The sequence below is a fragment of the Zootermopsis nevadensis genome, unplaced genomic scaffold (assembly GCF_977971745.1).
Source record: "Zootermopsis nevadensis isolate Lab colony 2312 unplaced genomic scaffold, Znev_1.0 Znev_ptg000030l, whole genome shotgun sequence".
Lineage (NCBI taxonomy): Eukaryota > Metazoa > Arthropoda > Insecta > Blattodea > Termopsidae > Zootermopsis > Zootermopsis nevadensis.
In genome coordinates, this window is record NW_028259162.1 from 3,616,052 (window position 1) to 3,628,636 (window position 12,585).

The 12,585-nt window shown below is 41.2% G+C and overlaps 1 protein-coding gene and 1 long non-coding RNA gene across 3 annotated transcripts in view; one reads left to right on the plus strand and one right to left on the minus strand.

Moving 5' to 3' along the window:
• Positions 1-12,585, plus strand: part of LOC110841287 (uncharacterized) — a 182,645-nt gene that overhangs the window by 145,206 nt on the left and 24,854 nt on the right. The gene's annotated exons all lie outside the window — the stretch shown is intronic.
• Positions 1-12,585, minus strand: part of LOC110841286 (uncharacterized) — a 42,714-nt gene that overhangs the window by 25,541 nt on the left and 4,588 nt on the right. The window lies entirely within an intron of this gene.

The following is a 12,585-nucleotide window of genomic DNA, read 5'->3' on the forward strand; positions in this document are numbered from 1 at the left end:
CTGGGTATTAACGGAACCCAAAATATCAGATCATTCCACAAACGAGACTGAAGACGTGGACTCCAGTTTGGGTTATGTATAAAAATCGGCCTTTACTTCGAGACCAGCTAATATTCTGGTCAGAGATGAAGCCTCTAACGTAGTAGGGCCTAGAGTATAGCAGTGTGCTGCTTGGTTAGGGCTATCCTCACGTCGTGGGGCGTTTATACATGGGATAATGATTAGCAGGGACAAACCGACGAAATTTGAGATTCACATCAAATTGTTCAATACGTAGTTAAATATTTACCCATATATTCTTAGATCTCCAAAGTAGTCCCTTCCTTTTAGGTAACATTTCTTAACATGCTAGTTTGTTTTGTGAGGAATTGTTTGCTTCTCAGCCAACCTCCAGACACAAGGACCACCTGTTGTCGGCTGTCCGCGATTGGTCATGCCCCTCAATCCTGAACGTGAGATTGATTCGGTCAAGGGAGGGACTCACGTGTTGCCATAATTTAGAGGATCGTTTACAGCAGGGATTCTGTGGCTTTACGTCAACCCACGCACCTCAGGATGACTATTGAACCCTAACCCACTCCAAAATATGGCCCCGGTCTAGCGTGATGTGAGGAGTCTTTACTTTTCGGTATGCAGCGAAATCAGACCGTGGGATGAATCTATAAGAAATGCACAAAGAGGAGATGAATGAAAGGAAAAGGGAAAGAAAATTACTTGTGAGGTTGTGGCAGATGTGCTGGGGTAGAGCAGGTAGAATTAGATTTGAATTATTGAAAAGTTGGAGGTTTGCTGGGTACAATACAGCGCAGTGGGTTTATATTTGTAGGTGTTAGGGGCGGGGAGGTGAAGAATATTCTCCATTTTACCACGGAATATGAATAAAGTAGTAAACGGTCGTTCAGAGAAATTGCCGATTTTCATCGTAACAATTCTGTTTTTATCTTACACTAGCGCAAAACAAACAACTAATAATTTTTTGTTCTGCATTTCACGACGTCCGTCAGTACCATAAGCTGTAGAACATCGAAATGGTTGATGACTGGGAATGAAGAATTAAAAATTACGTGGGAAGGATCGGTCATGAGCTGTTTTAGATACTACCTAACATTTGCCCGGAGGGCAGAGGGAAAGCTACGACGAACCACTGTCAGCGTGTACAGCCGTCGGAACAAGATTTAAAAGTCCTGGACCACATGAATAAAAGACTTCAGTGCTAACAATCACATTAATTTTGAGGTGAACTGTTAACTTCACGTATCAGTTGCTTTGACTCTCACAAGGCAGATAGGAGACTCGATGGGCTTCAGAGGTGGTCTGCGCTGGCGAAAGAGAGAAAATCCCCCTGCTGGGAACTTAACCAAGGTCATCCAGTTTGTAGCCTGATGCCTTCATTGACTTCTGTAAGATCAGACCGAAGTATTTTGATGTTGAATTTAATGAGGGTCGCACCAGTATTGATACTTATATACGCACATATAGAGAAATTTGTTCAAATGTTCCGCCGTATCCAGGGAAAAACGTTTGGACATACGATTTCTAAATTAATCACATACGACATTCCATATCGTGCCAAAAAGTGTCGGTTTTGTAGATTAAAAAATGTGGACAGGCTTCGGGATGAGGTCATAACTAAAACAGATTACAGAACAATTAAGGTAACAGCCTTTTTAAATTAGTTGTCATCGACCGAAAGGCGGAAAATAAATCATGGCTCTTGTCGCCTCTGATTCACGTGGCATCTACCTCAATACACATGCTTCTAAGTGCAACATTGGCGTAACAGCCGCTGAATTCTCAAGCGGGGGTGTTGTTGGCGAATTAACTCGACAGAGAAGAGTCCTTCCCGAGGAGATGATATTTCGCTCAGCTAGTCCTACTTTTTTCTGACTTCTCTCTGTGCCTTGTGTCGCTGATGCAGGCGGGGCAGAGACGAGTCGGCTGAGTCTAATTATTTGCGGTGTCCTGTCGTGGGTCGGATACTGACAGCAGGTGACACAGTAATGAAAAGCAAGTGGGTAACATGGCCATTAGCAATCCCTCCTGATTTTTATAACGGCCACAGTCGTGCAATAATGACACAAGGAACCTAAAATAAACTATTTGAAATGTCAAAGATCGCATATTGGCATTCATATAAAACTGAAAACCTAACTCCAGGTTGTCACACGAATTCTGTGTGCAATATACGTCCCATAGTTTTCATTTGGAGGTAATATTCTTTCTTGTCTTGTAGGCATATGATTTGCTTTTATTATTTAAACCATAGTGTTCCAAAAATATTTATATACATTATAAGACGGAATCTTAGGCTTATATATATACATATTTTTGGAACATTCTGTAAATGCTGGTAGTGGTCAACGTATAAACTGCAATCGTAAACAATTTGCCCATGCCATAAAATGTATAAACCTCATTAAGATATTATCCACGTCATTTATTCTGCGCATGCTCCGTTGAGTATCTCCGTCAATAATTTTTTTATTGTATGCACAGTGTGAGCGGCGTGTAACAATGGAGCGAACACCACCGCTGTTTGATCGTTAACACCTGCTCTGCTGTTCCGCTGGCATGAAATCAGGTTTTAACGATCTGAGACAAAATTATACGATTTTGACTTAACACTTTCTGTGTTGTACTACTGGTGAGATTTCGGGGTTCTCGCGGCGGCAAGTACGAAGATGGACTGTCTTCTGGTAAACGTTTATCGATGATGGAGGCAGTAATTAACTCTGAAACGTCGGAGAGTTTCTAACAGACAGAACGGCGAAACATCCCAGAATACAGTGATCTTCAAAACCACACTTATCCTCTCTTGTTAAATTATGTATAGAGCAGGACAAGGAGTTTCACTTGTAAACAATCATGAAATTTCTGCTACCCCACAAATTAAAAAAAAATGTCCCCGAAAATAAGACATAATAAGCTTGTGACATACGCCCTTCTTTCAGTGTCGATTGCAGTCGCACTTGACCCATCACTCTGCCCCACAGATACTGTACTACAGCAGCGATTATTGGCAAAACTTAATTACGCCTCTATCGGTCCCATCTTTCTTGTTCGACCGTCTGCATAATTCTGACCCCAACGCTGTGGTCCCCCTGCACCACCCCCACTCAAAACGTAGCAACAAACAAGCGGTTACCACCTTTTTTTTAAAAAAGGCGACCGCGTTTTAAAATTGTCAGCGACATTTCTCTTTTCAACGCCCTTCTAATTTGGGATCGCGTTTTGTGTACCACTTCGTAACAGCTTGGAGTACACCTCGCTCCGTTATAAACTGGACGCATTATATAGTTATTGGAATGTATTTTAACACATGGGGTATAGGCGTGGTGGCCTGGTAGAGATCTGTTCGTAGTTGCTGCCAGACAGTGAAACTACAATCAAGTAACATGTTTCAAGGTCATAACAAAATCGTACAGCGCAGCCGAGGGTATTGAAGCAGCTCAGAACTTGCAGCGTAGCAGCGATGTACTAGTGACTTAGAGCCGCGCCGTAAGGGGTGAAGTCCTTCCGTGACCTTGAAGTATGTAATTTGTTGGCCGCTGCTACAGTCAGTGACCTAGCCGGTTCGTTCTGCGGAAAGCTGCGACCAGCGGATTGAGAATCGCCGAAATGGTAACAGCCTTTCAGCAACAGGATACGTCATCGCATGAGGCTACTAGGTCGGCTTCCTCTTCAGTATCATAACACGTCCCAGTGTACAGCATAGTTCATCTTGCACCCCCCCCCTCCACGTCCCCGCAGTGACTCACTGACAACCCCTCTTATCTTCGCCCTTTCTTCCCATATTTCTCCCTGCCTCTATTGTTTAGAGTCTCACCCTCTGCAGAGCTCAGCAGCTCAGCCTTCGTGGCCATGGAGATACAATTTCGAGTAGGAACAATGAAAAGAGATAAATACGCAGAAGGGGAGAAATCGCCCCTCCTGACAGGCTACTGTAACAGGAGCCGATCGGGAATCAATTAGTCGATCCAAAGCCGAGACAAGGTATTCTTTCCCTATTTTTTTTTACATAATCTGGAATTTTTTTAAAATAATGTAATAAAAATGTAGACGACATGTGGTTCTCTTCTGTCGCTGGAAAGAATTGGACCTCTGACCCTTCTACTCGGTTCGGACCGAGTTCTATTTGGTTCGTTCTATATAGGAAGTCCATATATAGATCGATCTCGTTAGCTGGTAGCGTGTGATGACTGCTGTAGTTTCAAGTTTCGCCCGTGACGAGCAGCACAAGCGAAGTGATGGCTAGTGTCCGATTCCTTCGAGACTGACACGAAGGAGAGAATTTTCCTCAGTCTTTCCAGACTTAAGATGGACTAATCTGAGCTACTGACAGCGACCTTAAGTATAACTCTCTGACCACAACGTGTGAACGTATCCCGAGAAAATTGTGAACTTTTTTACCTGCATTATTTTGTCTCAGTTTTAAGCATTTTCTAAACAAAGATTAAAGAAAATTTTGTTAATACATGTCGACTGGGTGTCTGTGTTAGATTGAGTTTAAAAGATTTTCATGTACAGTAGTATATAGCAACTTACTCAAATACCTCTACTGGTAATTGGGTTTATTTGAAGTCGGTGTTTCAACTGCATGGGTTTTATAGCATTAAACGAGATGGGAAGGTGACAGTGAATTGCATTAATTAAAAGTTTCGTAGGAGAAGGTTTGGCCTATTTCAAGAGAGTACTTCGACAATCGCATGTGTAGACTGGCAAAAACCTCTAATGACCTGCGTGAGAGATATCAATAACCTGGTATAGTGATAATAACATCAAGTTATAATCATTTGGAACCCTAAAGTGCACCACTTCAAAACAGAGAGATTTTAATACCTACTAGACTTTGCTTTACTGGGAAATGCCTCGCAAGTGGACACAAGACAAAACAGTATTGATTTATTTTCTTTTCTACTGGGGCACCGACAATCATAAATGCGAGGGAGATATTTTATTCTGAATCGTTTATAACCATCGACGATACAACACGGCGTCAGAGCACAGAAGACCGCAATTAACATCTTCACCGCGTTCAAAATCTCAAATCTCAGGTATGTCTTTGAGGTTGAAGAAGGCTGTCTTCAAACTCACCGCTGTGAAAACCTCAAATCATACGTGTCTTTGAGATTTTTCATTGGGGGTTTTGTAAGAGCCCACGTCCGCCTCTCCTCTAAGTCTTTCAAGTTCACACGATTAGAAACTCATACAATTGGAAAGTAAACAACACACTCTACCTCTGTCAAATGATGTCCTAGCCATATCCGACTGTAGATTGCCGTTTCAGAGGTTAGAGGCCGAATTGCAGTATTCAGATGTGATCTGTGTCAACTTGACAATTACCCCTCATTGTGTAGAGGGGGGGGGGTATTACGAGATGACACAGAAATGATGAAGAGAGATGGGGCTGTCACGTGACTCGCAGATAAATGTGTGTCGTGCCGTAATATTTTAGCTGTAATCTGTACTCAAAGTTCTCTGTATCATAAACAATGATTTGCCCACGGCTCTGTAAATGTTGCAGACAGGTGAATGGCCGTGTTCTGGCGCCTCAGCTCAGCGAATAGCAAATTCAGACGCTCTGATGTTTCACGTTAAGGTCAACGATGTTGAAACTGCAGGAGCTGAAGACTTAATGGAACAAGCATAGTTTAAAAAGAATTTCGTTCTCGAGATTTGTATGCATAATTGGTCTTGATTTTCATTGATTGTAGATATATATCTATTGCTAAAACGCTAGAAATATCACCCGTGTATAATAAAATTTTCTCGGGTGATCAGCGGCGTCAGATGGCTCTGTCCCCATCATGATGGGGGCGGAGATGGTACCTGAAACGTCGGTTTTATCGTTTAACCATCTGAAACGTCGGATCACCCGAGAAAATTTTATCGAGTTTCGTCGCCGCGAAAACTTCAAAACATATAACACCCATATAATATATTACTGACATACTATATATTAATATTAATTTGCATTTTATTATTCGTCTACATTATATCGAAGAATGTTTCAGACAAATGTTATAGGCCTTACTGAGGACATATCAGGACGAATGAGAAAATTACAGGGTAAGAATGTTCATAATTTCGGAGAAACATTGGTATCTATGTTGAAGACCACACTACGTTACAAACCCAAAGTTAAATATCAACTTCTTTACAGCCTTGAGAACTTCAAATCGTCGCCAATTAATTAGCTTGCTTAAATTGATGAGTGTGAAATGGGCGGGGCACGATGGGGAAACGAGAAATGCAAGAATATCGGCGGAAGATACAACTTGGGTTGACCTAGGCACAGAAGGGAGGACAATATTAAAATAGATTTTCTTGATACAATGTGTGAGGCTGTGGACTGGATACATGGCACAGAATAAGGCTCAGGAATTGACTTGTATAAAGGCAATGAATATTGGAGAGTTGTAAAAGGCGTAGATTCCTTCAGAATCTGGACGAACTCTCTCAGCTTTTGAATAAAGCTCTGTAGTTGTGTGATATGATACGTTATGCATAGACGAGATACCTTGTTCTTTAAGGTAGATATCACGAAGGGCTTAGTTGTTTACACACAAATTACACGCATGCAACACCAGATACTGACATTCACGAATATCATGACCAAACGTTCAATAAAGCTTCCCTTTGTTTGCCTTTAGTTTACATTGGCGTCTAATTTGCTTCTTTGTATGAGGCTCGTCCACAAAGTAAGTTTCCCTGGGGCCGTTTACAGAAACAAAACACAATTTCATGGAAATATTTATTGCAACAGATACAGCAAGTGTCCAGCTATTTTTCAACATATTCGCCACCGGAATTGAGACATTTGTCATACCGTGGGACCAACTTTTGAATACCTGTGTCGTAGAAGTCTGCCGCCTGGGATTGGAACCACTGTGTGACAACCATCTCCGCCTCTCTGTCATTCTCAAAACGCTGACGCTGACCGGACAGGAATTTCTTGAGGTGTAGGAAAAGATGGAAATCACTGGGAGCGAGGTCCGGGCTGTAGGGTGAATGATTAAACACCTCCCAGCTAAACTCCTGCAGGAGACTTGCTGTCCGTCGAGCCGTGTGCGGCCTAGCGTTATCACTGACCGCACTTCACAGTCGGCGGGAGCTGGAATAAGAACCTCCATCTTCAACAGCTGCAACGATGCTACTGTGAGAACGCGGGAAGTACCGTTAGTGCATGCGCCATGCTACGTCATTGCTCTATCACGTACGCACAGTCGCTTCGCGCAATATAAGGTTTGCTAGCTGTGGGACGAGTGGGAAACTTACTTTGTGGACGCGCCTCGTATATAACAGATACACATATCACGTATAAATTCCAAGGAATGTTTTCAGAATAAATGTATAAATCCTTCGAAAGTGTTGTGGAGTTAAACGAATCAGACTTGTATGAAGAAATTCAGCTAACATTAAATTCAGGAAGGCCCCAAACTATCCAGTTCTCTGTTTTCTGTGTTCTGTCCGAAAATGGTACAGATTAGAACGCAGATAATTGAAATTTTGTATTTGTTTTAGGACAGCGGGAAAAGAGGATTGTCATATTTAGTGGGAAATATTAGAATGAGGCTGTTTGAGAACGGCCGATGCCTTGCAAGGCTCAGCACTCAGCCGTACCCACGTTAACTCCTGATGGATTCTGGGCGAAGATTTTTTGTTTTGTTTCGACACGCCAACTGCTAATTCATTATTAATTTCCCGTGCAGCGACATGACAGGTGCGAACGTGGCGATCAGATACTCGTATCACGCGAGGCGTCGGATCACGGTAACGCTTAAGTAACTGTTACTCTGATAACGGTTACTAGGTTGGGTAGATTAGACTAGTATTCGTCACGCTGCGGATTAGAGATTTGGGTTACAGATACAGTGGTATCTTCCAGAATGTTTAATAAGCAGTTGCGGACAGCCGACAAGGGGTGAAGTAGGACTAACAGTCCTTCATTATGAAAGTTTCTGTAAACCAAACATTTTACAGACACTTCGGAATTTGGCCGCATTTGGGAGACGTGGTTGTAACTGGTTCAGGATTGTGTCCGGTGGTGGAATTTGGTGTTGGCGGTGTTGAACCTCGGAGTTCTGCTGCCAGAGAATTACTTCATTCATGTCCTCAACTTAATGTAATTTTATTGAAAGCATTAACCCATCAATGATTAATTGTTATGAAGTTTATTTAATGTTAAGAAGACTTGTGTGCTGGGTTGTTGCGTCGTGTGGGCTGGTAAAATTTTAAAGACGTTTCCGAAAACATCCGGTGAAAAAGAAGTAGAAGAACAATGAGAAAATAAAAACGGAATGCACGTGAGCTGGTGCTGAGAGTTCTTTATCTTTGCGTTTTTCTTCTCTCCTTATTGTGAATATCTCAAGATATGAACCAGTGGGCATTAGATTCGCCTTACTGGAGAGGTCCAGACCAAGTTCTCCCCTCCTCCTCTCCACTTAAAGTTTTATTATTTTGGCTTTTGCGGAATTTCAACCTAAGTCTTGTTCTGGCCACTTAAGTTTCGTGTCATGCAGATTGTACCCCATCCTGCGGACTGCAAATCACTGCTTATAAACATAAGGAATGGCAAAAGTATGATTTCGCATGGTATGCGCGCGTACACACCAAAACAACTGAGAATCTCAGTCAGTGTAGTCTGTAGCCTTTGCGAGATTCGATCGACGTTCCTCCCGAATACGAGTCTAGAATCTTACATCTCGGTTGAACCAGTATGAAATTAATTTTATTTTATAACTCAGGGTCCGTTATATTTGCAGCTCACACCCACGGAAGGGCTTTGAAGAAATATTTTTTTAAAAAAAACTGCAGGTATGTGTGGAAATGGCTTCTAGTTACATATCAAATGACTGTCGCCTTTTCGACCGTGTTTCTGAAGAGTTACTGTTCACAAAATATTCGCTGCGTTCAGCTTTCAAAGTGTCGCTCGCTTTTTTCAGTTTATTACCAATCCGTTCGTGAAAGTGTCTAGTTACTTGCACATCTTCACCGAACGTGAGGTGATCGTTTGCGCTCAGTCACGAATCGAGAGCTTCCCTAGCATCAAAACAGAGAAATTCGATTCGAGATCGACTCGATCAGAAGTGACAGTTCACTAAGGCTCGGGTATCCTGAAGGGAATTAGCGCTCTCATTACAAATTTTGCACACCTCTTCACTTATTATGCTTCAAACTTTGTCTCCTGACCCTTTCCATGAAACGAATTAGAAATCTCCCAATTTGCTGTCAAAACTGTTGTTTCATTTGTTTCATTACAGTGCAAATTGGTGTACTCGATACTACCCAGATTGAATCTCATCTGGTTGCAGTCAACACAACTAAAGGCTTCATGTTTTCTTTAAGTCTCTTCAAACCAATGTCTTAATAACAACTTCCTTCTAAATCTATACTTAACTAAACAATCATTATAATAGTTTCATCTTTCAGTGATATAATCTATGTAGCTGATATGTGATTGCTAACTAACATAACAACTAACCAGTCAGCCTCGTTTATAATAGGTTTGTCAGTTGAAAATATAATCTCACACGGTCAAGTGTCAAGGGATATAAGAGAAAATGTATTTATTAAAATTAATTTATTTTTTCTGTGTTGAGAAAAGGTTTCCAAAAACGTTAATTTATTTACTACATTTCGAAGCTGTACAGCACTTTTATACAACAAGTTTCATGATTTTTTCCATCTGTTTCATTTTAAAAAATGGGTTGATCGTTAGGTCTTACGCTCAAGAAAATTGATTGCTGTCAGTATATTTTCTGGGAGGGCCCCCGACTTACTTCAAGCTCTGTCTTAATTATTAGGGGTCATTTGAACTGGTACCTCGTGTCCTGTTACGATCATCCCCCCGCCATTGTTGCACTGACCCCCCCCCCCAAAAAAAAAAATCACAAACATGTGATTTTTCGCAATTGTTCATCCCGAAAACAGATAAAAAGAATCCACAAAACACGTGGAGTAGTGCAGAGGGGGTTGTGGGGGTCGGTTCGTTAAAATGACTCCTAAAACATTTAAACTGGCAGGGTACGTACAAAGGACCGGAAATCAAATAAAGGGGTTCGGCGGAATGAGGTCGCAGTAACACTACGTGGAGTAGCCGGACGAGCCACTTGTCTGTTTTGCCTCAGAGTGAACTAACACGAATTAAAAATAACCGATTCCATTTGAGTGTGAGGCTGCAGGATTAGAATGATAGCTGCTGTGTCTGGTTACGCGAGCTGGCAAAGTATGCAACTTCCACTCATCTTTCCCCTCTCTTTGGTTGCCAGGTGCTAACTAATTCATTTTTTTTTTCCTGTTTTGCATAGCTTTGTTTTTCACACATCCCGGTGTGGGTAGGCATACCTTCAGTTATTCTCTCCTGATATTTTGTTGTGGGGAAAAAAAAAAGCACGCACCCACGGACACACTCACACATACAAGGTTTTGGTTAGTGTAATTCTGTCCGTATGCGCAACTATAAAGAGTTTCGTCTGTCATGTGTTGTTGAACAAACACACAGTGGTTTATGTGGGGGACTTTACCTACTGACCTCAGCAACCAAACCCACATGAAAATTTGAAAACGCTGTCTCTGAACCTCGAAAATCCCCATCGCCTTTCGATTTCACGCGAATTGACTTGAGATATGACAAAGATAAACACTGTCTCAAATTTATTCCACCAGAACTCTGGTAAGAATCTGCGCTTGTCTGTGTTTCTGTCTCTCCTGTCTGATACCTCCCCCTGCTATATTTGTTTTAGGACATGAGTGACATCTTACATTTGTGGATCGTCGTGGTGATGTATAGGCCTAATATAAAATGAAGATATTTGACTGCTCTTTTGCCTGTACGATACTGCATTTTCGACACGGGCTATCTCTGCGTTGGATGCCGTCTCTTGTAGCCCTAGTGGCACAGCCGCCAGATATTCTCTCTGTATTGTATTGAAAGTGTATAATGGAGACTAGTCGTTTGTTCTTTGGGGTAGGAGTGCATTTTTAAACATTATTGAAATGAACTTCGCACTTCAAATAGTTCATTTAGCGTATAAATGACTTCTGTTTAACGTTCATGCTTTGAAACATCAATAGTAACTATTTAGAAAAGTAATAATTCTAATAAATTGTTCAATTAAAATAATTATTCTACTAGACAAACATTAACAAGCCACATCTTTGTCATTATATTCACTTAATAAAGCTTGAATTTCCATAACCACAAAATTACCAAAATTCCAGTCTTACGACACAAATAAGTAGAATTTGTGGTAGTCAGGGTGGTTTACAGCTCCAAAGTGGAGAGATCCTTGCTGCCTCCATCATCGCCCTGGGGTGTTGATGATGGTACTCATTAGCATGGCCACAAGAGTGCGCCATTGGACCATATACATGAGTCATAAAAATCTTTATATTCTTACGAAAATAAATTCTGTGTCTAACCAATCTTAGACCACACACTCAGCAGTGGCGCTATGCGCTGCCCCTGTGTGATACACCGCCCCGCGCTACACACCTGTTGAGACGCCTCACGTCCACAGCTAGAACATGCATTTAAGCCACCAAGAGAGGAATGGCGTTTCGGCAGAGCGTTAGTGTCCTCCGACGAATTTACGCTGTGGCATAACCCAGAACAAGAACAATGCCATTTTTATTGTCTTCAGAACCCCAAATCTACTGTTTCAATGCTAATATTACTATACACTGCGTAGATACAAATATTTTTATTTGATTTATTTAAATATTAACAGTATGAGTTTATTTGAAATAAAATTGTAGATGTTGAATAAACTTTAAATTTCCAATAACGGCCTCTCAAGAAGGAATATTTACCACGGAGTTTGATCTTCATGTGTATAAATCTTTTAGAAGTCACCACAGTCAAGTGTAAATTACTTCGTCACTTAAGAAAAAATCCTTGATAATAGATCTACTAAAACTTCGTTAAATCAGAAACAATTAAGATATGACATGAAGTGTTATATTGAAATACATGTAGAAATATATATTCTAGAATAGAGACGAGTTACCTCGTCAGCAGAATGGAAAGGATTGTTTGACAGACGTTCGTAACAAATACGTAAGCGTGAAGGATGATTTTTTTTACTCTAAAAAATACCCCAGAGTCCATGAACCTAATTCCACGTTTTCTGCTTAGAGCATTGAGTAAAGCGGTACAACAGACTTGCTAGAAACAGAAAGACAATCTTTGTTACAAAACGTTCTCCCAGGAGAGACTCTTTTCTACTTCCTTGCAGATTATTAACTACTGCTAATGGGGGAGGGGGTTTCTTGCTAGGGGGAGAGCGTATTAAATAATGCATTCCTTTTCCAGAGAGGGTAGACCTCCCTCCACAATGCATCTCTTGTTTTATCAGAGCTGGTGTCTCATGTGTTACAAAAACACAACTTTTTCAACTTATGCTTGATTGTACATTAAATAAACTTTTCATCTTACATAAATGCAGACGGGGGGGGGGGTTGTAAAGAAATTGAGTAAGCTGTGTAGAGGGTAATGTTGTAAGGACAGAATGGAAACGTCGGGTATGTTTGTCACATATAAGTCTAAGTAGGATCTGAGGTCCTCACGGTGGTCTCCGAAAA